The sequence below is a fragment of the Notamacropus eugenii genome, chromosome 1 (genome assembly GCF_028372415.1).
Source record: "Notamacropus eugenii isolate mMacEug1 chromosome 1, mMacEug1.pri_v2, whole genome shotgun sequence".
NCBI lineage: Eukaryota > Metazoa > Chordata > Mammalia > Diprotodontia > Macropodidae > Notamacropus > Notamacropus eugenii.
Genome location: NC_092872.1, coordinates 24,883,211 through 24,910,174, shown reverse-complemented (window position 1 = coordinate 24,910,174; position 26,964 = coordinate 24,883,211). Strand labels below are relative to the sequence as shown.

Genomic DNA, 26,964 nt, shown 5'->3' with positions numbered 1-26,964 from the left:
ATTCCTCAGAAGTACAATTCAATTCAGTCTAGTTCAATTCAGTTCAGTGCAACAAACATTTATTATGAGTTTATCTTTTTTGTTTATGCTGCTTAGCAGCAACTCAGAGGTAAAGTTAGCATTTGCATTGCAAAAGAGTCTTCTTTTAAATGTGTTGACACTTGATTTAGTTTTGATGGCTGTAAATGAACTGACAAGGTTATTCTCAGATAAACATGCAAAAGGAAAGGTTTCTACTTTAGGGCTATGCCTAGTGTAACTCAGTTCAGTTTCACAAACTTGAAAAAAATTAGACATGAATTAGTCTAACTGTTTTGAAAAGCAATTTGGAAATGTGCTAAGTGACCAAAATGTCTATACCCTTTAACCCAAATGTCTTACTGCTGGCATATCCTCAAAAGAGGTACAAGACTCATATATACTTTATGTGGTAGTAAAGAATTGGAATCAAAGTAGATGCCCATGAATGAGGGCTATGTGGTCAAAAGAAATTGTGGTGTATGAATACAGTGGAATATTAATGTGCTCTAAGAAGTGATGAACATGACAAATAGAGAATCATGGAAGACTTCAAAAAATCGATGCAAAGGAAAGTAAGGAGTGCCTGGTACACAACATAGATTACTGATAAAATGGGACTGGACCTGTGATTTAATTGATATAGGGATTTCCTAGATGAAGAAATTCACTGTATCAATATCGGTTCATCCCCTTTTCAGTAATGAAAGTTGTCTAGAACACCGAGAGGTTAAGTGGCTTCTCTGTGTCCCACAGCCAGTGTGCATCAGAAGCCTTACTCAACTCAAATGTTCCTGGTCCCACCAGTTCTATAGTCACTACACCACTTTTGCCCAGTCATTTTGTCCAGTCGTGTCTGACTCTTTGTGATCCCATTTAAAGTTTTCTTGGCAGAGATACTGGAGTGGCTTGCCATTTCCTTCTCCAGCTCATTTTACAGATTTGCCCTGAGGCAGATAGGGTTAAGTGACTTGCCCAGGGTCACTCAGGTAGTAAGTGTCTGAAGCTGGAATTGAATTCAGGAAAGATTCCCAACCCAGAACTTTATTCATTTTACCACTTATCTCTTTCATAGGAATGCATGCAACAGTGCAAATGACAAGAACAACAAAATGAAACTGAGAGAATATGCATCTCTTACCTTTCCTATCCTTTCTTACAGTGTATAGTTATCATAAATAATGATAAATCAGCTATATCCTACACTTATATTACACAGTTGGGAGACTATGGTTGGGGAGCACTGCATATATTTATTTGCCAGACACATCTGAGGGTCTGGTAGTTTTGCTCGAACTGCTTTTTCCCTCTTTTTTTTTTTTTTAACTTATTTGTAACTAGGGATGATTTACTGAGTAACAGACAGGGATGATTTATATTTTCAAAAAAGAAAGTAATGTAAAAGACAAAATATCAATACAATTATTTGAAAATAATTTATAGATACATTCTACACATTGATTTTTATGTTTGTGTACCCATGTGCAGCTATCCCTACATACTTATATTTGTGTATGTACATATACATAATGCATAGCTTGTAAAAAAATGAAAAAACCAAACATTTATTGGGGATCACTTCTCCTACTTGTACAAAGCATAGACCTTGGTTTCACTGGTATGAATAACTTTCAGTGAGGAAACACTCTCAATGCCGATTAATTCCTCCTCTGCAAGTTAGTCTTAACTTGGGTCATTGAAAGGTTTAGTTTCTAGTCAAGGATTTCACAGCCAGTGTATGTAAGGGCACAACTTGGATGTATGCTTTTTTTTTTTTTTTTTTTTATTCTAAAGCCAGGTCTCTATGCATTATGCTGCATGCTAAGAGAGTTTATAGGGAACCAAAGTCATCTCCAGGTAGGGTCTGAGTAGAACTTCCTGGAGCTACCATTGGAATGAGATCTTGAAGGATGGGTGGGATTTCAATTAAAGGGAATGGAGGGAAAGGGCTTTACAGGCATAGGGAGTGGCAGTGAATCTTTTAGAGCTTTGTAGTGCCATGATCCCTTTTGGTTTATGTCTGAGACATAAAACATCCACCTCAGACTCTAAAAAAATGGTAGCTCTGGAAGTCACTTGAAATTGATGAAAGCTCAGGTGAATTAGTTTGAATTATCTGATCCAGGCCCTTTATTTTTCTAGGAGTCCAGATTCCCGATAGCTTGCAGTATTTGTTCTTGTATAGCCCTGAGATATGTAAATATTCAGTTCTGCTCAGGGAAGTTTGCAGGCTGTAGTTACTGAGGTAAGCTTGGGTGAATGTGCAGAATGTTATGATGAAATTCAGAGTAGAAAGCTTTCCAAGTTTGTGGTAGTTGACAGCTCCTGGAGCCTCCAGAGTTTGCCAGTCAGAGGAAAAAAAATATTCCCAGGGGAACCTATAAAAGTGTTTTGTGGGATGACTGCTTGAGGCCAACATTCTCATCTGTTAGTAACCCGTAGTGATGTAATTAGATGAGGTATCAATCCTTCTGAAAGGAGAAAAAAAAAAACAAAACAACTGTAGAAAGGGAAAACTGTGATATAACCAGTTGGGGAAGCAAAATTGAAATGAAATGTTCAAGTTATTTAGAAATCCATGGGGATAGAGATATTTAGAATCTATTAGAACATATTAGAATCTATTAGAAGGGAAAAATCAGTTAATTCTATGAAGTATTAGTGATTCGGGGAATGAAAAGAGGAAAAAAAAGACCTAACCCTAGCATTTTGACTCTTCAGTGCATCTTACCTACTGCAAGGAAATATATCGTCCTGAGGATGTTGGAGATCCGTATGAGGAATTCACAAATTTAGTACATTTCCAAAAAGGAAAAAGGGCCATTTGGTCTGGTGAAAAGCTTTTTAAGGGTTAGTGAACCTGTGTCTGAACCACAGATCTTTTGCCTATCTGCTCTTGAGCATGTCAGTCACTTTAACCTCTAGGTGACTTAGTTTCCCTAGATACCCAATGAGGAAGGTGGATTAGATAATTAACAAGAAAATAATATAACCTAACTGCCTCCCCTTCTTCCCAAATTACCTTCTATTAATTTTGTACATTGTATACATAATATAAATGTGCATGTTATTTCATCTGATGCAATTTAAGCTTCTTGAGAGCAAAGACGATATGTTTTTTGTGTTTATATATCCCTAGAGCACTAGTTCTCAACCTTTTTGGTCTCAGGACCCCTTTACTTTTTAAAAAATTATTGAAGATACCTCCAAGAACTTTTATGTGGTTATATCTATTAATATTTATTGTATAAGAAATTAAAGCATCTTGGTATTATTATGAAAATAATTTTAACCTTACAAACAACCTGTAAAGTTCTTCACTTTGAGAAAATGTCATAGAGCCCAGTGACAGTGCCTGGTACATAGTAGGGATCTAACAAGTGTTCACTGATGAACTTTTGTACAGACTGCAATCTACATAGCTAAGACATTGAGATTCCTCAAAAACGGATCATGACAATCCTTTAATGAAGAAAGTTTCAGGGTTCTCTTCTGGGTCTCTGGGAAAATACAAACATCTTTCTTTGGAATTTAAAACCCTTCACCATCTTCCTCCTACACACATATCTAACTTATTTCATTGTTAACTTACTACTACTTACTTGTTCTATGTTCCAGATGAACTAGCATGTTTTTTTTTTCCTTTTGCCTCCTTACTTTTATCCTAAGCAGCTGGTTGATGCAGTATGGAGAATCCTAAACTGGGCCTGGAGTCGGAATAATCTAAGTTGCAATCCAGCCTCAAATACTTAATAACTGTGTGACCATGGGCAAAGTCCCTTGAATTTTGTCTGCCTCGGGTCCTTCAGTTGTAAAATGGGAGATAATAATAGCCCAGAAGCACTGGACCCAGCCATGTGGCGTCCTTCTTGTAAGTGGCTATTACTAAATACTGAAATACCCTCCCTAGATCATTGGTGAGGGCAGTTGTGTGGATTAAATCAGTTCATAGTTGTAAAGCACTTAGCACTGTCTCTAGTGGATAATCAGCACCATATAAATATTACCTTTGATTATTATCTAGGCAATAGTTTTTCCCCTCATGTTCACCTATCCAGACCGTGCTAGTGCAATAATCATTTTTTTCTACCTTTTTCAAGAAAATCTAATTAGTAGGATTGCCTTTCTGTGACCCAGAGAAATGTAGAACATACTATTTACTTCAAGGGCTGCTGTAAGGAAAGTTTTGTGTAGATCAGTAAGTATCATAGAAATGAGAGCTGTTATTAATACTGTAACTCTAGAAATTAAAAAAAAAGTTGTAGAATCCCTTGATTTAACTAATGCAAATATTAGAAAATGAGCAATTTTGAGGAATTTGGTCTGGGATGATGACATGCATATTACGTAATGCAAAATAACAGGGAAGGTAGGAGTTTATTAACTAAGAGAATTTGTAACCAAATGTCTACCTGTTGGAAAGTAGTATTGAGAATCATGTTCAAATATTTTTCACCAGATTTTATATGAGGATAAAATTCAAAGATGCAGCAACGTGGTAAAGTATTTTTCATTTCTCAGAAATAGCAGTTGGTCTTAGAATTATACAGTATAGGCAATAGGAGCTATTCTGATTTTTAAATAGTTCAATGTCATTAGCTGCAGTGTTATAAAGGTGAAATGAAGGGATAAAAACGGTAAATTAAGTTTGGTTATTTTTTTTCTTCAACAAATACTTGGGTGTGATTTTCTCTGAATATATTTTTCTTTCTGAAAGGTGTTTAAATTGTTCCCGACTGCAAGTGTAGATACAAGGTCTCCTGATAGGGCTGAGTGCGTATCATAAACATTACACATTTTTATACTGGAACCTTGTATTATATTTGAATCCACAGTAAAACATACACAAACTATGATAGAATGGGTTCTGCTGCATTCAATCATCCAGATGTTTTGTTTATATCATTCCAAAATCTGGATACACTTACCTCTCAATTATCCACAAACACATTAATGGTCAACATTTTAGCTGAGTCACAAGTAAATACCAGTTTCAACGTACCATCAGTGATTTCTTTCTCCTTCCTTGCTCTGTTGACATAACTGTCACTCATTAGAGACAGTTAGCACCTAGTTTGTTTAGAGTTACCCCCCTTTCACTCTGCTTGCCAAGAAATCCTCGGAAACCCAAATATTCTACCACCTCCTTTGCTTCGGGAAGTTTGGGGAGAGGGCAAACTTTGCATCAGGCTGAATGGAAGTCCATGCCAAGCATGGGTCAGGTTGCAGGGAGGAGTTGAGCCAGGGGGACAGACTCAGGAAAACTGGACCACTTCCTAGTTCTTCCTGAGGCAGACCTTCCCAGTGTGGTCTCATTATCGTAATTATTATTATTTTGAAGTGAATTCCCCAAACATTAAACACACCCATTTTTGAATGTAAGAATAAGAACATTCCAAAGTTCCTTATAAATGACTTGGATTATCCATTATATTAGATTTGTTCATATCTCTGTTCCTGTCTATTTGTGTGAATAATCAAGAGTTGACAGTAGAGGCACATTCCAAAAGTTCATTTGTAAGTCAGTTATTTGGAAGTTGGAAAGCATTTTTTTTTTCATAGAAACAATGTCATCAAGGGTGGTCAGGTTCCCAGGCCAGCCCACAAAAGCCTCTTTAACCCACTAGAGCTAAATTATAGTCTTAATTGTACAATAGGAACCAACCATCATTTGTAATTTAGTTTCTATGGGAAAATGCATTCTGAATTCCAATTGAAGATGCCAGACTTCTTGAAGGTCTTACTGATGAGACTTACCCTTTTCTTACTTCCCCCTCCTACAGACATAGGTCCTTTGGGGTAGTGCAGGGGAGAATGACACCAAGAGTGGGTTTTTCTTGGGAAAGGTGAAGTAGCAAAGGGACTTTCAAAAGGGGAAAGAGGGGTGGGTATTTCTCCAAACTAGGTCTATTAGTGGATAGGATTGTGAGAGTACTGACAAAGGCATTCTAAGGGCATGGACTCTCTTTGGCAGCAAAAGAACTCCAGCTGAAGGGAAATAGGGGTATGGGCTGGGGGTGGGGGTGGTGACAGCTGTTCACACATAAAGGTCATTCCTAAGTTGGCTGTTCATAAATAGGGGATTGCCTGTATTTGGAAATATCTGGCTCTGTGAGCATCACTCACACACAGACAGTCAACAGAAAATAGATTTGTGTACTTGGGTTTATCTACTAGGCAAGTTCTTATTATTTCTGTATGCTGCTGTAACTGCTATAGTCTTGCTAGGAAGCACTAATAAAGTAGATGAGTCAAGATGTCTGCCTGTTCACTATGGCAAGTTAAAACTTCTGTAATGATATTAAAGAGGCTAAATTTCTAATCAAAGGTAGGTCACTTTTTGTTGAGTTGGTAGCTCATAGCTGATGATCAATTGTATAGAGCAGATTATTTATAGGAAAGTATCTTTTGTGGTTCCTGACTTGACTGTATTGAGGGAGTTACTTTTTCAAAATGCAGAATACTTTGAAAATTATTTATATAAAAATGGGAGAGTTGGTCAAGGGACGTGATCCACTGGTGCATCAAAGTCTGATTTGAGAATTATAAGATCATGAGCTACAAAGGATCTTGGTTTCCAGCTAGTTTTGTACCCTTCTTTCACAGTTAAGGGAACTGAGGCCCAGAGAAATTGCTCAAAGTCAAACAAATAGCATATAGTAGACAGAAAATAAAAACACAAGTCATCTGCCTCTGTATCCAGACTCTTTCCACTTACAGAATCAATTGGTGGTGGCTGTTTTTCGTTCTCAAAGAGGACCAAAATGATATCACCATGATAAAGTGAAGTTTCAGTATGTATGACTGTGGCTGATTAGACCAATATGAGCTCAGAATGCTGTACCACAGACTGGGCACAGATAGCCTGCATGAACATTTGAGGGGGTTACTCCAAATTTGCACATCCTACGTTTCCTTTGTGCTGTTTCAATTCTGCTTTGTTCATAGAGCACAGCACCTTTTCTGATGTGGGCACACTGTATGTACTGAGTGGTCCTGTGCCAGTGTTTCCCATGTCGCACAATCAAATCCAAAGTCCTTGAGAGAGATCTTGAGAGTGTCCTTGTATCACTTTTTCTGGCCACCATATGATTGTCTGCCCCATGTGAGTTCTCCATAAAATAGTCTTTTTGGCAAGTCTACATTTTGCATTCGAAATTTTTTTTTCAAACATTTTATTTCCTCACTGCTGGTTTGAGCTCTTCTGTTTCTTTGCCTCATCCTCTGCTTTAGTGGGAATGGGTTTAAAGCCAAATCTATAAAAAAAGACAATCCTATGCTTTATATCAGTCAGAAGACCATGGATATAGGGTTGAATGGATGTTGTTCAGTCATTTCAATTGTATCTGACCCTTTGTGACCTTTAGGGGGATTTTCTTGGCAAAGATACTGGAGTGGTTTGCCATTTCTTCTTCAGTTCATTTTGCAGATGAGGAAACTAAGGCAAATAGGATTGAGTAACTTGCCCAAGGTCACACAGGTGCTAAATATCCAAGGTCAGATTTCAATTCAGGAAGATGAGTCTTCCTGACTCCAGACCCGGCACTCTATTCATTGTGCCAATTAGCTTCACAAACTTTTAAATCAAGACCCAATATTCATTTTAGAACATGTTACTCATAAACACTAAACACTTCCCTCTTAGTGGCATGGAAAGGAACATGTAGATGCATAAAGATCTTCTCTCGTGATGGGGGTGGTGTTCCATTTTATGTTTTTCTACCTTGAGGGACTAATATTTTCCATGCTTATTCAGAGCCCAGAGATGAATTTACTTCTAAAGATTATAGAAAACTTGAGTGATCATGTTCTAGTTACTTTAAGAAAACATGGAATTTTATCATGAAAAATTAAACATTGAAATAATAATTGATTTTATCTATGGCTTACAGTTTTAAGGTGTATAAAACACTTTCTTATGACATGATAATCCCAATGTGGAGATCTAACTATGCCATGACTCCTTACTCAGTAACTTCCCTGTTCCTCGTGACCTCTGGGATAAAATAAAATCTCCCTTATTTGGCATTTAAAAAGCCTTTACAGCAGGATACAGTTTTACCTTTCTTATCTTCTCACCTATCATTTCTTTGTGTGTGCTCTGGGATCCAACCATCCCGACTTCCTTGCTGGTCTGCACACTTGGAGTTTCATCTGCTGCCGCTGTCAATTTGCATGTGCTTTTCCCAATTCTCAGAGTGTTCTCCCTCATCATGGGATCCCTGATTTCCTTTAAGGTTTAGCTCAAGGATGCTTTCTACATGAAATATTTCTTGATGATCTTCAGCTGTTATCATCTTTCATGCTCTTGGTGGGCAGAGAATGCTTCATTTTTTCCCTCATCCCCATCAGCACTAACATTTATATCTTCATACACAATATGGCCTCTCCTGTTTCAAGGGCCTGGAATATGCCCCATTCTTACCTCTGCTGCCTAGAATGCCTAGACTGATTCAAAGCTCAGCACAAGTGCTCCATTCTACATGAGCTTTTTATCTCTCCAGCTCCCACCCTCAGGTGCATTGTATTTGCTATGTTTCATTTTAGTTTTATGTGTAGGTATGTTTCCTCAATAGAAGAGATTTTGACTGTCATTTTATATTATTTTATTTTTTTGTGTGTTTTTTTGTCTCTGTGTCCTCAGCACCTAGATCACTGCCTCTCTATAGTAATTACTTAATAAATGCTCATTGAAGGAATGATGCTGAAGTAGTCGGGTAGGTGAAAGTGTTCTTTTTGTTGTTTATTTTTAATTTTATTCACCCACTCATTTAGCAGTCAAGAAATTTTAAGTATTGGGGGGGAGAAGCCAAGATGGTGAAGTGAGAGCAACAACTCACCTAAGCTGTTAGACAAACTCCTTCAGATACCTGTAAAAAGAGAATCTGACCAAATTTTGGAGGTGCAGAATCCAATAGGAGACAGACTGTGGCAGAATCAAAGCCCAGGACAGACTGGAAGGTCCACGGGAAGGATCTGTTCCACAAGGGTGAGCCCACAGCAGCACGTCCAGCACAGAGTGGGAGGGCCTCTGGAAATCTGAGACAGCAGCAGGTGGAACCTGCAGAGCCTCAGTCCAGGGTGAGAGAACAGCAGAGTGGAGCCAGTGACAACTGCTGAGCGCCAGATATCAGCACAGCAGCTCCTGAGACTTTCAGCCCACAGATTAAACATCTGTAAGTCACGTACTTGAACTTTCAGAGCCAGGATGGCAGAGTGATTAATAAATGCTCTCTCCTCCCTCCTTGATGACCTTGAAAAAACCATAAAATATTTCCCCAGAAAAATCCTGGATCAGTGGGAACAGCAGAGGGGCAAATAGTCTCATAACACCTGAGGCTAGGAAAATAGCTAAGGTGGCTCCTCCTACTGTGGCAGAGGCACACCAGAAAGACAGAGGACCTAGGGCAGAGAAAACTTGCACTAAGACCCAGGTAAGCCTCAGTACCAGGAGAAGAACTCCAGGAGGGGTGGAAACTGGCACGAGGATCCAGGTGTGCCTCAGCACTCCAGGGGAAAAGGGAAGACAATAGGGCAGCTGGGATCACCATCCCCTGAGCTTGCCTTTTCCTTAGTTCAGCTGAGGAGATCTCCTGTGACCAGACCACCCCTCCCCACTTAACAAGCTAACCCCAGGGCTGATGGGGAAACACAAAACAAAAACCTGCTCTTAGCTTTTTCACACAAGTCATCTCAACACCAAGTTCTGCAGCTTCTAACTGAAAGGACCAGAAGCCACAACACATGATCACCATCATGAACAAGAAAAAGCAAAAGAATGGCAAAAAAACCATAGAATCTTTCTATAGGGACGAAGACCAAAACACAAATACCAAAGAGGTCAGTGGTGAGACTGTACCTCCATATGAAACTTCAGAAGGGACTATGAATTGCTCACATGCACAAACAGCTCTCCTGGAACAGCTGAAGAAGGAAATAGAAGAAAAACTGGCCAATGATTGTAAAAGTATAAAAAAAGAATTCACTGATGAGAACATTTCTTTGAAAAGGAAAATTGAACAAATGGAAAAGGAAAATCAAACAAATGGAAAAGGAAGTACAAAAATTAACTGGAGAAAATAACTCCTTAAAAAGAAAACTTGGACAGATGGAAAAGGAGATGCAAAAGTTAACTGAAGAAAATAATTTGATAAAGATTAGAATTGGGCAAGTAGAAACTAATGACTCTATGAGACAGCAAGAATCTATCAAACAAAATCTAAAGAATGAAAAGACAGAATAAAATGTAAAATATCTAATTGGAAAAACAATTGACCTGGAAAATAGATCCAGGAGAGAAAATTTAAGAATTATTGGCCTGCCAGAAAGCCATGATGAAAGAAAGAGTCTGGACAACATCTTCCAGGAAATCATCAAGGAAAACTGCCCAAAAGTGCTAGATCCAGAGGGCAAAATAGTCATAGAAAGAATCTACCGTTCGACTCCCAAGAAGGATCCCAAACTAAAAACACCAAGAAATATCGTTGCCAAATTCCAGAACTATCAAATGAAGGAGAAGATACTACAGACAGCCAGAAAGAAACTATTCAAATATCAAGGATCTACAGTCAGGATCACACAGGACCTTGCAGCTTCTACATTAAAAGATCAAAGGAATTGGAATCCAATATTCTGTAAGGCAAAGGAGTTGGGACTACAACCAAGGATCAACTACCCAGCAAAGTTCAGTGTAACATTTCGGGCAAGAAGATGGTCATTTAATGAAATAAGGAATTTCCAGACCTTCCTGACAAAAACACCAGAACTTAATAGAAAATTCGATCTTCAAATGCAGGTCCCAAGAGAGGCATAAAAAGGTAAACAGGGGAAAACAAAAAAAAAAACTTGTTACTCAATTTGGGCAAACTGTTTATCTCCCTATAAGGGAAGATGATACCTGTTAATTTTGAGAATTGAGCATCTATTATGAAATATGAAAGGGATATCCATAGAGGGAATGGGTATAAAGTAAATGATGTCATGTTAAAAATATGATTTAAGTATGTAAAGGGATTGTAACAGGAGATGTGAGAAGGAGGAAGCAGAAAATGGTAAATTACATCACAGGAAGAAATACAAAATTATAGTAGAGGGAAAGAGGGTAGGGAGATGAGCATTGTTTGAGAGGTACTCTCATCTGATTTGGTTCAAGGAGGGAACAATAAACTTAAGTATATAATCCTAACTAGCTCTATAGGCAGTAGGAAGGGAAGGGGGATGAAAGGGGAGGGAAGCTAAAAGGGAGGGCAGAAGCAGTAAGGGTAAAGGGAAGTAAAAGGGACCGGGGCTAAAAGAAGGAAGGGAAGGCTGCAGGAGGTGGTGATGAAAAGTGAAAACTATTGAGGAGGGGAAGGGAAACGGGAGAGTTAGAAACACAAATGGTGGGAAAGAGGATGGAGGGAAATACACAGATTGTAATCATAACTGTGAATGTGAATGGAATGAACTCCTCCATAAAATGGAGATGGATAGCAGAATGGATTAAAAGCCATAATCCAAAAATATGTTGTTTACAAGAAACACATTTGAAATGGAGGGATACACACAGGATTAAGTTCAAAGGTTGGGGCAGAATATATTGTGCTTCAGCTGATGTAAAAAAAGCAGGAGCAGCAATCTTAATCTCAGACAAAGCAAAAGCAGAAACAGATCTAATCAAAAGAGATAAGGATGGAAACTATATCCTGCTAAAAGGCACCATAGACAATGAAGCAATATCATTACTAAACATGTATGCTCTAAGTGGTATAGCATCCACATTCTTAGAGGAGAAGTTGGGTGAGTTGAAGGAAGAAATTGATAGCAAAACTGTACTAGTGGGGACCTCAACCTCCCCCTCTCTGAACTTGATAAATCTAACCTCAAAATAAACAAGAAAGAGGTTAAGTAGGTAAATAAAACTCTGACTAAGGTAGATATGATAGATTTCTGGAGAAAATTGAATGGGAATAGAAAGGAATATACCTTTTTCTCAGTGGCACATGGCACATTTACAAAAATTGACCATGTGATAGGACATAAAAACCTCACAATCCAGTGCAGAAAGGCAGAGATAATCAGTGCATCCTTCTCAGGTCATAATGCAATAAAAATTATATGTAATAAAAGGCCATGGAAAGATAAACCAAAAATCAATTGGAAACTTAAATAATCTAATCCTAAAGAAGGAGTGGGTTAAACAAGAAATCATAGAAACAATCAACAACTTCATTCAAGAGAATGACAATAATGAGACAACCTACCAAATCTGATGGGATACTGAAAAAGCAATTCTTAGAGGAAGTTTTATATCTTTGAAAACCTACATAAATAAAATAGAGAAAGAGGAGATCAGTGACTTGGACATGCAGCTGAAAAAGCTAGAAAAAGAACAAATTGAAAACCCCCAAGTAAATACCAAATTAGAAATACTGAAAACCAAAGGAGAGATTAATGAAATTGAAATTAAGAAAACTATTGAATTAATAAATAAAACCAATAGTTGGTTTTATGAAAAAACTAATAAAATTGATAAACCTTTGGTCAATTTGATTAAAAAAAGAAAGAAGAAAATCAAATTACTAACATCAAAAATGAAAGGGGTGAACTCACCTCCAATGAGGAGGAAATTAAAACAATAATTAGAAATTACTTTGCCCAACTTTATGCCCACAAATTTGATAATCTAAATGAAATGGATGAGTATTTTAAAAAATACAAATTGCCCGGATTAACAGAAGAGGAAATTGAATACTTAAACAACCCCATCTCAGCAAAAGAAATTGAACAAGCCATCAATGAACTCCCTAGGGAAAAATCACCAGGATCAGATGGATTTACAAGTGAATACTATCAAACATTTAAAGAACAGTTAATTCCAATGCTATATAGACTATTTTTGAAAATTGGGGAAGAAGGAGTCCTCCCAAGTTCTTTCTATGATACAAATATGGTTCTGATACCCAAACCAGGAGGAGAGGAAACAGAGAAAGAAAATTATAGACCAATTTCTCTAATGCATATAGATGCAAAAATTTTAAAATAAGATTTTAGCAAAACGAATACAGCATCTTATCATGAGAATAATACATTATGATCAGGTAGGATCCATACCAGGAATGCAGGACTGGTTCAATATTAGGAAAACGATTAGCATTATAGATCATATCAACAACAAAACTAACAAAAACCACATGATTATCTCAATAGGTGCAGAAAAAAGCTTTCGACAAAATACAACACCCATTTGTATTAAAAACACTGGAGAACATAGGAATAAAGGGAATTTTCCATAAAATAATAAGCAGTATCTACCTAAAACCTTCAGGAAGCATTATATGGAATGGAGATAAGCTAGATGCATTTCCAATAAGATGAAACAAGGATGTCCATTATCACCACTATTATTCAGTATGGTACTAGAGATGTTAACTGTAGCAATTAGACAAGATAAAGAAACTGAAGGAATAAGAATAGGCAAAGAAGAAACTAAGTTATCACTCTTTGCAGATGATATGATGATATACTTAGAGAATCCCAGAGATTCAAGTAAAAAACTACTTAAAATAATAAACAGCTTTGGCAAAGTTGCAGGTTACAAAATAAACTTGCAGAAATCTTCTGCGTTCTTATATATTAGCAACAAAGTCCAACAGCAAGAGATAGAAAGAGAAATCCCATTTAAAGCTAGGGTAGACACTATAAAATACTTGAGAGTTTACTTGCCAAAACAAACCCAGGGACTATATGAACACAATTACAAGACATTTTTCGCACAAATAAAGTTACATCTAAGTAAGTGGATAAACATCAGTTGCTCATGACTAGGCCGAGCTAATATAATAAAAATGACAATTCTACCTAAATTAATTTACTTATTTAGTGCCATACTAATTAAACTATCAGATAATTATTTTCTGGAGCTGGAAAAAATAGTATCAAAATTCATCTGAAAGAATAAAAGGTCCAGAATATCAAAGGGACTAATGAAAAGAAATGCTAGGGAATGTGGCCTAGCGCTATCAGATCTCAAGTTGTACTATAAAGTAGCAATTATCAAAAGCACTTGATACTGGCTAAGAAACAGAAGGGTAGACAAGTGGTACAGACTAGGCACTCAAGTCACAGTAGGCAAGGAATATAGCAACCTCTTGTTTGATAAACTCAAGGACCCCAGCTTCTGGATAAGAACTCACTGTTCGACAAAAATTGGTGGGATAACTGGATAAAAGTGTGGCAGAAACTAGGCATAAACCCATGCCTGACACTGTACACAAGGATAAAGTCCAAATGAGTACATGATCTAGGTATAAAGACTGATACCATGGACAAACTGGAGGAGCAAGGAATAGTGCATTTATCACATTTATGAAGAAGGCAAAAATTTTTTTACTAAAGAAGAGATAGAAAGCATTATGAAATGCAAGATGGATAATTTTGATTACATTAAACTTAAACGTTTTTGCACAATCAAAAACCAATGCAATCAAAATTAGGAGGGATATAGTAAATTGGGAAAGAATTTTTACAGCTAATCTCAGGGATAAAGGCCTCATTTCTAGAATATATAGAGAACTGAGTCAAATGTACAACAATACAAGTCATTCCCCAATTGATAAATGGTCAAAGGATATGAACAGGCAATTTTCAGAGGAAGAAATTAAAGATATCCATAATCATATGTAAAAATGCTCTAAATCAGTTTTGATTAGAGAGATACAAATCAAAACAACTCTGAGGTACCACATCCCACCAATTAGACTGGCAAACATGACAGAACAGGAAAATGATAAATGTTGGAGAGGATGTGGGAGAGTTGGAACACTAATTCTTTGTCGGTGGTGCTGTGAGCTCATCTAACCATTCTGGAGAGTGGTTTGGAACTATGCCCAAAGGGCTACCAAAATGTGCATACCCTTTGACCCAGCAATATTGCTTCTAGGACTGTATCCCCAAGAGATCATAAAAATGGGAAAGGGTCCCACATCTCTCTTTGTAGTTGCCACAAACTGGAAATCAAGGGGATGCCCATCAATTGGGGAATGGCTCAATAAATTATGGTATATGAAGGTAATGGAGTACTATTGCACCATTAGAAATGATGAACATGAAGACTTTAGAGAGGCCTGGAAGGGCTTATATGATCTGATCTTTGTGCACAGCAATGACCACAGTGTGAGAGAATTTTTTCTGGTAGACTTGGAACTTTGTAACAACGCAAGAACTTAAAAAAATTCCGATGGTCTTCTAAGGCAAAATACCTTCCACACTCAGAGAAAGAACTATGGAATTCATTCGCAGAATGTAGCGGATCATTTTTGTGTGTTTGTGTGTATTATGTGATGATTTGTTATTTGATTTCTTCCATTTATTTTAGTTCGTCTACATTCCATGACTATAGTGAAAACGTATTCAATAGGAAAGTATGTGTAGGTCCTGTATAGAATTGTATGCTGTCTTGGGGAGGGAGGGGAGGGGTAGGGGGTAGTAGGTAAGGGGGAAAATGTCTAAGTTTTATGGTAGTGATTGTAGAACATTAAAAATAAAAAAAATAATAAAAAATATTGAAAAAAAAGAAATTTTAAGTATTACTATACGAAAAGCAGTGTGCTTCAGGACACAGAGGGAGACAGAAAGCTTGAAAAAGCATATAATGCCTGATCGGTTAGCTGGATGGTGCAGTGGATAGAGGGTGGGACATGGAGTCAGGATCTTCCTAAGTTCAAATCTGGCCTCAGACACTTAGTCGCTCTGTGACTGTGGACAAGTCACTTAACCCTGCTAGCCTTAGTTTCCTCACCTGTAAAATGAACTGGAGAAGCAAATGGCAAATTACTACAGTGTCTTTGCCAAGACTGAAAGCAATTCAACAACACTGGCAATAAGTTACTGATCCAAGGGTGTACTGAAGCCAGGTCTAGCTCCTGAAAGTCAATTGTTAAATTTTCAGTTTGACATTTGATACCTCAGAAATGGGAAAGCACAGTAGATCAGGGTCTGATTTATTGTTATATCGATTGTCTAGAGTAGAAAGTGATAGAGAATTTGTTAACAATGTAGATTAAATTTAAGTGTTGTGTATACTTTTTTTTTTTTTTTGGAAATCCATTTGTTAAACATTTATCAGCACATGGTTGCTCCTTTGATCTCATGGATCTTAGTGGGGGGGAAAGGCACCATCAAAGATATCTCAACAATTGTGTAGTAGATCTATTGGACAAGAACAAAACCATGTACTTGCTGCAGAAAGGGTGTTAGCCACAGGCTGATGGTAGAAGATGAGGGCAGGGAGAATACATTAGAAGGAAAGTCTTCATAGAGGAAAAGATAAATCAGCTAAAAATAAATAAAAATATGCACAGCATGTTACAGTAGAAAGAACATGGGATTTTGAGGCAGAGACCCTGGGCTCACATTCTCATTGTGATCTTGGTTAAGACACTCATCCTCTATAGATCTCAGCTTTCTTTTCAGTATAATGAGGGGTTTGGAGAAGGTGATTTCTAAGATCCCTTCCATCTCTAGAACAACGGCTCTATGTGTAAATCATTTTTGTAACTATTGAATGCTATGTAAATGTCTGCTGTTAATATTATTGTTATAAAAGTATTAGTAGTTGCAAGTTAGACATGGCACCTTCCATGGTCATTCTCTCCCATTCTACATCATTCTTGCTGCTGCTGTTCAGTCATTTCAGTCATGTTCAGTTTCATTTTATAACCCCATTTGGGGTTTTCTGGGCAATGATACTTCATTGGTTTGACATTTCCTTCTCCAGTTAGTTCATTTTACAGATGAGGAAACTGAGGCAAATAGGGTGAAGTGAGTTGCCCAGGGTCACAGAGATTCTAAGCGTTTGAGGCCAAATACCATCCTTAGGTTGGGTGACATATTTTTAAAAATTTTATTTTGAACTTGAGAAATAAAACCAATATTTCTATACCATAGTAGAATAGGGGAAAAAAGATGATTGTGTATACAAAACTGCAAATCTATTACGTATGACTTTCTTTTTTTCCCTTTTTTACTTTCTCCCCCCATCCACTCTAGAGATAACTTCCATTAGACATACGCATACACACACATATATATATATATGCACATATATAATATATGTATATATATGTATATGCACACACATGTGTAAAATCATTCCATACATACTTCTATTTGTCAATTCTTTCCCTAGATACAGATAGAGCCCTCATTAGTAGGTCCTTTGTGGTTAATGTGGGTATTTATACTAGTCAAAATGACTTGGTCACTTCAAGTTGTTCTTAAAATTGATGAAAAATATAAATACACTTTTCAGAAATGCAATCTCAATTCAATCTGTTCAAAATATTTTTATGATTATCATACTTGTGTTACAGTCTTGCCAGGTACACTGCTAGCAATAGCTCATTCTCATCTGTTTATCTCCTTCCAATGTGGAGAGATATAATGAAGAATCCTTTCATCTTGGGAAAGTATTTGGAGGTGGTGGTGGTAATAAGGAAGTTTAGCAAGCCAGACATTTAGGAAAGGGGGAAGGAAAATGGTCTCAACTGTAGACTTCCAGTCTAGCCTTTTCCCACAGGGAGGATGTTCCCATGATCCATTATTGATCCACTGTGGGCATGGAGGTGAAAGTAATACCTCAAAGAGGAGCACCACGGTGATAGGGCTCCATACAACAGAGTGAGAATTAATGAAAAGGATGAAGTCTCGGCCAGAAACACTATCCACCCTCTAAATGTCAGTGCCCTGGGACAAAACCCTAGTTTCATTATTTAAGTTGTTGCTCTGCCTTCATGTATTTGTAAAGTCTATCTCCTAGCTTTGACTGCACTCCTTCCTCTTTTCTGCTTGTTAAAATTTTTCTTTTCTGTTGAGGTTCAGATCAGGTACCTGTTTGTACCATGAAGATTTTCCTTTTCTTCTAGTAGAAAATATTTTCTGGTGTACTCCAATTCTCACCAGAATCTCATCTGTCCCAATCACCCTATACCTCATATTTTATTTATTTGTGTGTGTATATATGTATATATATATACATATATATGTATATATACATATATATGTATATATATATACGTATATATATATAGTGTCCCTCTCCAGCCTTGTGGTAGAATGTAAGCCCTCTGAGGACAAGAATTGTGTCATCTCTGAAAAAAATTTCCATGTTCCTACTATATAGCTTCATGCTTTGCACAAAGCAAGGGTTTAATAAAGGTATGTTAATTGATTTGCGTTGCAGGTTTAACACATGGAATGAGTGTTTTTGTCCCTCAGAAAGAAACATGTAAAAGTGTATATGATCTCATTGTACTTGGATTAAAATTATCCTTTAAGCTATACATAATATACATACGTACCTATAAAATGAATAAGTACAAGAGTTATTTGAATGAACTAGCAGATATACTTTACATGTGAGTATATTATACCTCCTGTATGTACAAACTGTACCTAGCGCATATTTCTCTCTTAGTTTCCCACCTTCCTAAATAAGTTGAAATAGTGATTTTAAAAAATGATCACAAAAAGAGCCAACAGGGAGTCTTCACTATATGGTTCATCTCTGTTTCCCCATGACTATATCCAACTTTGGCATCACATACCTAAAACCTGCTTACCTCCTAGGTGACTTCCATAGTTCAGGGCATTGACAGTATAGATGGTCAGTGAGATGGTGAGGCTAGTGCTATGGCTTTAGTTCTGAAATAGCCTGAATTTTACAAATTGAACTCATTATGCCATTTAAACTTGATTAACATGTGTATGTTAGGTACTCCTGAGTACAATCAGACATAATATAAGTTTCTAATTTTTAAAAAATAATTTATTTATAGTGTTCAACATATACATCCATAAGGTTTTGAGTTTAATTTTTTCTCCTCCTCCCCAAGACGGCATGCAATCTGATATGAGCTTTACTTATACATTTGTATTAAACATTTTCACATTAGTCATGATGTAAAGAAAAATTAGAACCTAATGGGAGGAACCAGGAGAAAGAAGAAACAAAACAGAAAAACAAAAGAAAAGGAGAACAAATAGTATGCTTTCATCTGCATTCAGAGTCCAAAGTTCTTTCTCTGGATGTGGAGGGCATTCCATCATGAGTCTTTTGGGGTTGTCTTAGGTTCTTGTACTGCTGAGAATATCTGAGTCTGTCAACATCAGTCATCACACAATGTGGCTGCTGCTGTGTACAAGGCTTTTTTTTCTTTTTTCTTTTGCTTATAATTTGTGTTGCTGTCATTACCACTTGTAGTACGGATTTGAGAGAGTTCGTTATTTATTTATTTTCCCCAGCAATGCTGGGATAACCATTAGCATAATTTCAGATGAATTTCAGCATGGTTGTGGCATTGAATTTTATTAGGTTCTTGTGGCTTCACTCCCCACCCCCCACCCCCTGTGTCTTGACATTTCAGCAAATAAAAAAGGCACAGCCCAAAGAAAACAAAACAGCCCCACCCCAAACTCAAACATTCCTAGTCTTAATTCTTGAAAATTAGTATCAATGATATTTAATAGCCAAACTTTATACATTCATGAAATGGTATTGTGAAAATGTTTTTCATAGTAGCTTGTCGCACTATAACACTGAATGTATACAAAATACTTGACTTATTTGATCCTCATGGCAAAGTCAGTTGCAAGACTTTTATACCTATTTTACAAAAGACGAAACAGAGGTTCATAAAAGTCAGGTGATATATAGAATCGTAGGACTTGAAGTTCAAAAAAATAAATTAGACCAACCCTTTCATTTTACACATGAGAAAAGGAAAGTACAGAGAGATTGTGATTTGCCTAAGGTTATACAGTAATTGACAGTTTCTTTGACTCTAAACCCTGGGTTCCTTCTACCACACTACATTGGAATTAGCTACTCCAGTGGATGCCAAAATTTTCAAGCATGACCGCTCCTTTAATTTCCAAAATGTCTTAGAGCCTCAGAAAAAAGGATAATTGTACTAGTATTATCTGTTGAATGAGTCAATAACTTATGATAAAAGTTACTATTTAATCACATTATCTAACTATATTAAAAACAGTAACTAGTACTGATATTTGAGCCTCACAAAAACCCTATGAGGTAGGTGCTATTAGCTCCATTTTATAGGACAGGAAACTGAGGTTGAGAGTGATCAAATAACTATGCCAGAACCACATAGCTAGTAAGAGATCCTGAAGCATGATAGGAACTTAGGTCTTCTCTATTCCAAGTCGAGTGTTCTTTTCATTATACCATCTAGCTGTTGTATATGCAAGGAATCATATGCCTACAGAAGGCATATTTGTTAAATTGTGTCATACTGTATATTTTTTTTTTTTTTACTTTTGAGACAGCTAGTTGGCTCACTAGAAAAAACACTGAACCTAGAGTAATGAAGACTTAAGTTCAAATCCTACCTTAGACATTTACTGTTCTAGTGACCATGAGCAAGTCACATAACTTCTGTCTACCTCAGTTTTGTCCTTTGTAAAACAGGGACAATAAGAGTATCACCACCCTTCCAAAGTTGTTGTAAGGATAAAATGAAATATTTGGAAATTGCTTTTCAAATCTTAAAGCTCTATAAAAATGCTAGCTATATTAGTAGGAATAATAAATCACTTCAAAGTGTGACATTCCATGAATTCACACTACTCATTTCCATTGGACTGAAACAAAACACCATAGTTTATAGAACTGCAGCTTCCAATAGTAGAAATTTGATTACGTGTGACTATGTCAGGGATTCATTATTGATCCTAATTAGGATCTAGCATTATTATTGTTATTAATGCTAAAGAAAGATAAAAATGGCAGTCAATGTAGAATTCAGGAACCACTTCCAAAAAGCTTTGCCATTTCTTAGGCATCTTTGACCACAGGAGGGAAACCATTGAACTAGACTTTTTTTTTTTTAAAGAATTTTAATTTTGTCTAATTTACATTTCTTTTAGCCCATTTATTTATAATCTGTCTTGACTTTCCATGGTTGGCTCTTACACTACGCATATTCCTTTTAGGTCAGCCATTTAGAGTTTAATTTCACCCATGGTCTCCACTGACAAGAAGAGAAGAAAGATTGTTTCTTTAGAAGGGTTATCTGTAGGCATTTCTTTACACTTTCTTTTTTTTTTTTATTTAACTTTTAACATTTATTTTCACAACAAATTTTCTCCCCTTTTATCCCCCCCCCCCAGATCCAAGCATTCTAATTGCCCCTGTGACCAATCTGCTCTCTCTTCTATCATCCCTCTCTGCCCTTGTCTCCATCTTCTCTTTTGTCCTGTAGGGCCAGATAGCTTTCTTTACCCCTTAACCTGTATTTCTTATTTCCTAGTGGTAAGAACATTACAGTTGATCCTAACCCTTTGAGTTCCAACTTCTTTAGCTCCCTCCCTCTCCACCCCTTCCCCTTGGAGGACAAGCAATTCAATATAGGCCAAATCTGTGTAGTTTTGCAAATGATTTCCATACTAGTTGTGTTGTATAGGGCTAACTATATTTCCCTCCATCCTATCCTGTCCCCCATTACTTCTATTCTCTTATGATCCTTTCCCTCCCCATGAGTGTCGACCTCGGATTGCATTCTCCTCCCCATGCCCTCCGCTCTATCCTCCCCCCCACCCTGCTTGTGCCCTTGTCCCCCACTCTCCTGTATTGTGAGATAGGTTTTCCTATCAAAATGAGTGTGCATTTTATTCTTTCCTTTAGTGGAATGTGATGAGAGTAGACCTCATGTTTTTCTCTTGCCTCCCCTCTTTATCCCTCCACTAATGAGTCTTTTGCTTGCCTCTTTTATGAGAGATAATTTGCCCCATTCAATTTCTCCCTTTCTCCTCCCAATATTTCTCTCACTGCTTGATTTCATTTTTTTTTTAAGATATGATCCCATCCTCTTCAATTCACTCTGTGCACTCTGTCTGTATGTATGTGTGCGTGTGTGCATGTGTGTGTGTGTACTCCCACCCAGTACCCAGATATTGAAATGTTTCGAGAGTTACAAATATTGTCTTTCCATGTAGGAATGTAAACAGTTCAACTTTAGTAAGTCCCTTATGACTTCTCTTTGCTGTTCACCTTTTCATGGTTCTCTTCATTCTTGTGTTTGAAAGTCAAATTTTCTTTTCAGCTCTGGTCTTTTCATCAAGAAAATTTGAAAACCTTCTATTTCGTTGAAAGACCATTTTTTCTCCTGAAGTATTATAGTCAGTTTTGCTGGGTAGGTGATTCTTGGTTTTAGTCCTAGTTCCTTTGACTTCTGGAATATCCTATTCCATGCCCTTCGATCCCTTAATATAGAGGCTGCTAGATCTTGTGTTATCCTGATTGTATTTCCACAATACTTGAATTGTTTCTTTCTAGCTGCTTGCAATATTTTCTCCTTCACCTGGGAATTCTGGAATTTGACCACAATGTTCCTAGGAGTTTCTCTTTTTGGATCTCTTTCATGTGGTGTTCTGTGGATTCCCTGAATATTTATTTTGCCCTCTGGTTCTAGAATCTCAGGGCAGTTTTCCTTGATAATTTCATGGAAGATGATGTCTAGACTCTTCTTTTGATCATGGTTTTCAGGTAGTCCCAGAATTTTTACATTGTCTCTCCTGAATCTATTTTCCAGGTCAGTTGTTTTTCCAATGAGATATTTCACATTATCTTCCATTTTTCCAATCTTCTCGCTATGTTCTGTGATATCTTGCTTTCTCACAAAGTCCTTAGCGTCCATCTGTGCCATTCTAGTTTTGAAAGAACTATTTTCTTCAGTGAGCTTTTGAATCTCCTTTTCCATTTGGCTAATTCTGCTTTTGAAAGCATTCTTCTCCTCATTGGCTTTTTGAACCTCTTTTGCCAATTGAGTTAGGCTAGTTTTCAAGGTGTTAGTTTCTTCAACATTTTTTTGCTTCTCCTTTAGCAGGGAGCTGATCTGCTTTTCATGCTTTTCTTTCATCTCTCTCATTTCTCTTGCCAGTTTTTCCTCCACCTCTCTAACTTGATTTTCAAAATTCTTTTTGAGCTCTTCCATGGCCTGAGCCCATTGGGTGGGCTGGGACACAGAATCCTTGATTTCTGTGTCTTTGCCTGATGGTAAGCATTGTTCTTCCTCATCAGAAAGGAAGGGAGGAAATGTCTGTTCTCCAAGAAAGTAGCCTTCAATAGTCTTATTTCTTTTCCCTTTTCTGGGCATTTTCCCCAGCCAGTGACTTGACCTCTGAATATTCTCCTCACACCCACCTCGCCTCCTGGTCCTCCCAACCAGTGTCTGGGGTCTGAGATTCAAATGCTGCTTCCAGCCTTAGGGCTTTTGGCGGGGGCAGGGCTGCTATTCAGTGTGAGATTAAGATCAGGTGGTCAGGTCGGGGCAGGGCTGCTCTCTCAGGCTCAGTTCCCTCAGGGAGTTTATGCACAGACCTTCCACAATGGATCCAGGCTCCCGCCCGTTTGGGGAGCCCCTGTCTGCAGCCACCTCTCAGCTTCTACCTCCCAGGGGGGCCCGAATCATGGGGGCACCCCACTCCCCTCTCGACCCGCCAAAGAGACTCTCTCACCGACCCCCGTCACCTGTGGGTGGAGGGACTTGTGCGGCCACTGGAGATCCCGTCCCTGAAGCTTGCTCGAGTCTGTTTCTCTTGGTGCTGTGGCCGCAGCAGGTCTGGGCTGGGCTGGGCTCCACGTCTGCAGCGCGACGGACCTTTTGCGAGAGGTTTGCAGGTCCCTCTGTGGGTGGAGGGACCCGCGTGGCTGCTGGAGATCCCGTCCCCGAAGCCTGCTCGGATCTTTTCCTCTCGGTGCCGCGGCTGCTGCAGGGCTGCCCTCTGCTCCCAGTCCCGGCGCCCAGTCCGCAGCGCGAAGGACCCCCCGCGAGAGGTTTGCAGGTCTCTCCGGAACAGAAATCTCCCTCACTCCAATATTCCGTGGCCTCTGGGTGCAGAATTCACCATGAGTTGCTCCCCTGTAGCCGATCTGTGGGTTGTGGGTTCGGAGCTATGTGTATGTGCGTCTTTCTACTCCGCCATCTTGGCTCCGCCCCCTACACTTTCTTAATGTAAACAATGCATAAGTAGTGGGTAATTTGTTGGTAGGGTATATTCATATGGGAAGTAAAGAGCCTAAGGAGAGTTAATAAAAAGAGACATAGCTGAAAATCTGAATCTGAACATAGCAAGATGTATGGAGTATGGAATCTGCCCAAGAGGAGGAAGCTCCAGCATATTGTGTAGCCTGTCCAATTCCTAGTGAAATGAGAGAAAATGCACATTTGCTCATTTCCCTAAAGTTTTTACAGTTTTCTCAGAGTCCCCTCCACACCTACTATAGGAGTGAATCACCAAACAGCATGCAACAACTTCCTTTAGATGTTAGCTTTGAGAGGGAAGGGATTACCAAAGTGTAATCAAGGTTGCTGTCCTGGGTGCTTTGCATCTTTGTAGCCTTCAGCACAACATCCTTGCTTGAGGATCAGGGCAAAGTCAATCTTTTGGACAAGTTTATACAAAATGCATTCTATGCACTTGGCACTTCATGTGAGGAGTAGTAAAAACACCTAACCTGGATTTTTCTTTTTAGATAAAGTTGTAGATGACAGTATTTGTAAGTACTAGCCTAACCATCAACAAAATGCAAAAGTTCCAGATAGAGATCTTAAGGGTCTTCAAGATAATTTTATAGGATGATTGATTGAAGTAAGAGGTTTTTTTTTTAAGCTGGAGAGCATAAGACTTAAAAGGAATATATCTAAAATTTTCAACAATTTGAAGATAGTTGTAGAAAATCAAGCCAAAATATTTCTAATGTTTATTTCTTTTTTTACAAAAAGAAAAAACATCTAAATGCATGGAGGAAAATATTTAAAGAAATCTCTCATGTGGAGGAGGCTTGTTCTGTTTGGTCACATTAAATGGGACAAGAGAATGGGAATTATAGAGAGGCAGATTTTGATTTACTATAAGTAAAAGCTTTCTAACAATTAGAACCAAGAAATAAAAGTAGAATGGACAGATTTATGAGACTGTGAGTCTCCCTTCTCTAAAGATCTCCTAGTGAATGCTGGATAAGCATTTGTTGAGGATTCTATAGTGGGAATTCTTCATCAGCTCTGAGTTGGCTTAGTTAAACTCTCTGAGATGGTGATTTTGTGAAAATAATCACTGAAATTTCAATTAAATTCCATAAACAGTTATTAAGTACTACTCTTTATGAGGCAACATGCTAGGTTCTAGGGGTAGAAAGAAAAAAAAGAACTTGAAAAATAAACCTTGTCTTTGGTAAGCTTACTTTCTTTTGGAGGATACAACATATAGATAGGTAAATATGACATCACTGGAGTATGGGGAGAGTCTTAGCAGCTAGGTAGATGAAAAAAGACCATTTGTAGGAAATGGCACATGCTCAGCTTGAAGAAAGTCACTAGGAGAGAGTTCATTCAAAGCAAGCAGGACAGTCTGTGGAAAGGTGCGGACTCGAGATGTAACGTTCAGTTTTGGGAAGAGCAAGTAAAGGATATGGCCCTAAAGTCAAATCAGAGAAGGCACAATGGGAATGAGAAAAGGGGACAAGGAGAAATGTAATACATCTTTTAAAGGGTCCCTGGAGTCGTGGGTATGAGTCCCAGCTCCTCCATTGTACTGTGTGGCACTAGGTAAGTCATCTTTAAGTTCTGGGACCTCAGTTTCCTTAACCTTCAATTTGATTAGATGCTCTCTAAAAACCCTTGCTAAATGTATTTGACAAGGCATTTTCCAGTTCTAACCTACTGTCATTGTTTCAGTTCCCTCTTTTTTTGTGGAGGGATATGTGTGGAGGTAGGTGGATGGAAGGTCAAGTGAAAGAATATTTTTGTGAAAGAAATATAACTATTTAAGGGAAATGTAGAACTTTTAAAATATATATATATGAATATATATATAAAATAACAAGGAGTAGGTTGATAAGTCTGCGCTAAGCTAATTAAACTTTATAGAATGAATAGCATTTTTACTAGTGATAATAATGATTTAAATATTTAGTGAATAAAAGTATTCCAACATATATTATATATAATTAAATACAAATACAGTGAATAAGTATACTGATTTTTAAAAAATAGATTTTTCATACAAGAGTAGTAGAAATATAGGTAAAATACACTTGTTTTATAACTTTCAGTCTTCATATTTAGTGATCTTGATTATGTTTTCTTTATATGGTGTTGATGCAAAGAGATTTTCTAGCTTATTGGCAGCAAATTTGGTTTGGTTTCTTCCTTGCGAACTCAAGATCTAGGGGAGAGATTTATTTTAGAGTGGGATTAAAGATATTAAATAGCAAGTGACTTAAGATACTGATTGGTGGGGGAGGGGGTTTAAATATCTGACTTTCTTGTTCATTTTTGCCTTCTGACACTATGGGAAGTTTTCTTGACATTTTTAGGAGCTGGTAACCCTGGAGCAACTCACTTAACCTCTCATTGTCTTACATAGCTCTCTTAAACTATGAATTACATAGAAGATGCTGTCTGTATCCATAGAGGAAGTCACTTGATTGGGGTGGTCCCCTTATACTGATGAAGTCACAGGTCCAGAAAAAAATAAAACAGAAATCATATTCTAATTTTTAACTCTCTGAAGTACAAAAAAAAAAGAATTTCATAGTAATAAATGAATAAGAAATGAATGAGACATATAGAAATGTGTTTAACATGTGACTTGTTTAAGTTTTATGGAGTTGAGATGGGATCTATCAATCAGTGCATATTAATATCAGTTCCGTTCCTTTTATTTCTGCATGTTAGCGATTTAGATAAATATTACCTATTTCCCACCCAGCCTGATGTGTTTCTTTTATCTTTTTTCTCTGTCTCATTAAAGGGCCATGCCCTGGCTACTTCTTAAACAGGCCCATTCAATGAATGGGCATTGCCTTACCCTAAGTGAGAACCTGAAAAGATTTTGGTCTAAAGGGCCCAAGATCTCCCAGTGCGTCCTGCGTCATCTCCAGTCACC

The 26,964-nt window shown here is 37.6% G+C and overlaps 1 protein-coding gene across 5 annotated transcripts in view; it reads left to right on the top strand.

Annotated features, from left to right (window-relative positions):
* Positions 1-26,964, top strand: part of ADAMTSL1 (ADAMTS like 1) — a 1,091,970-nt gene that overhangs the window by 130,763 nt on the left and 934,243 nt on the right. The window lies entirely within an intron of this gene.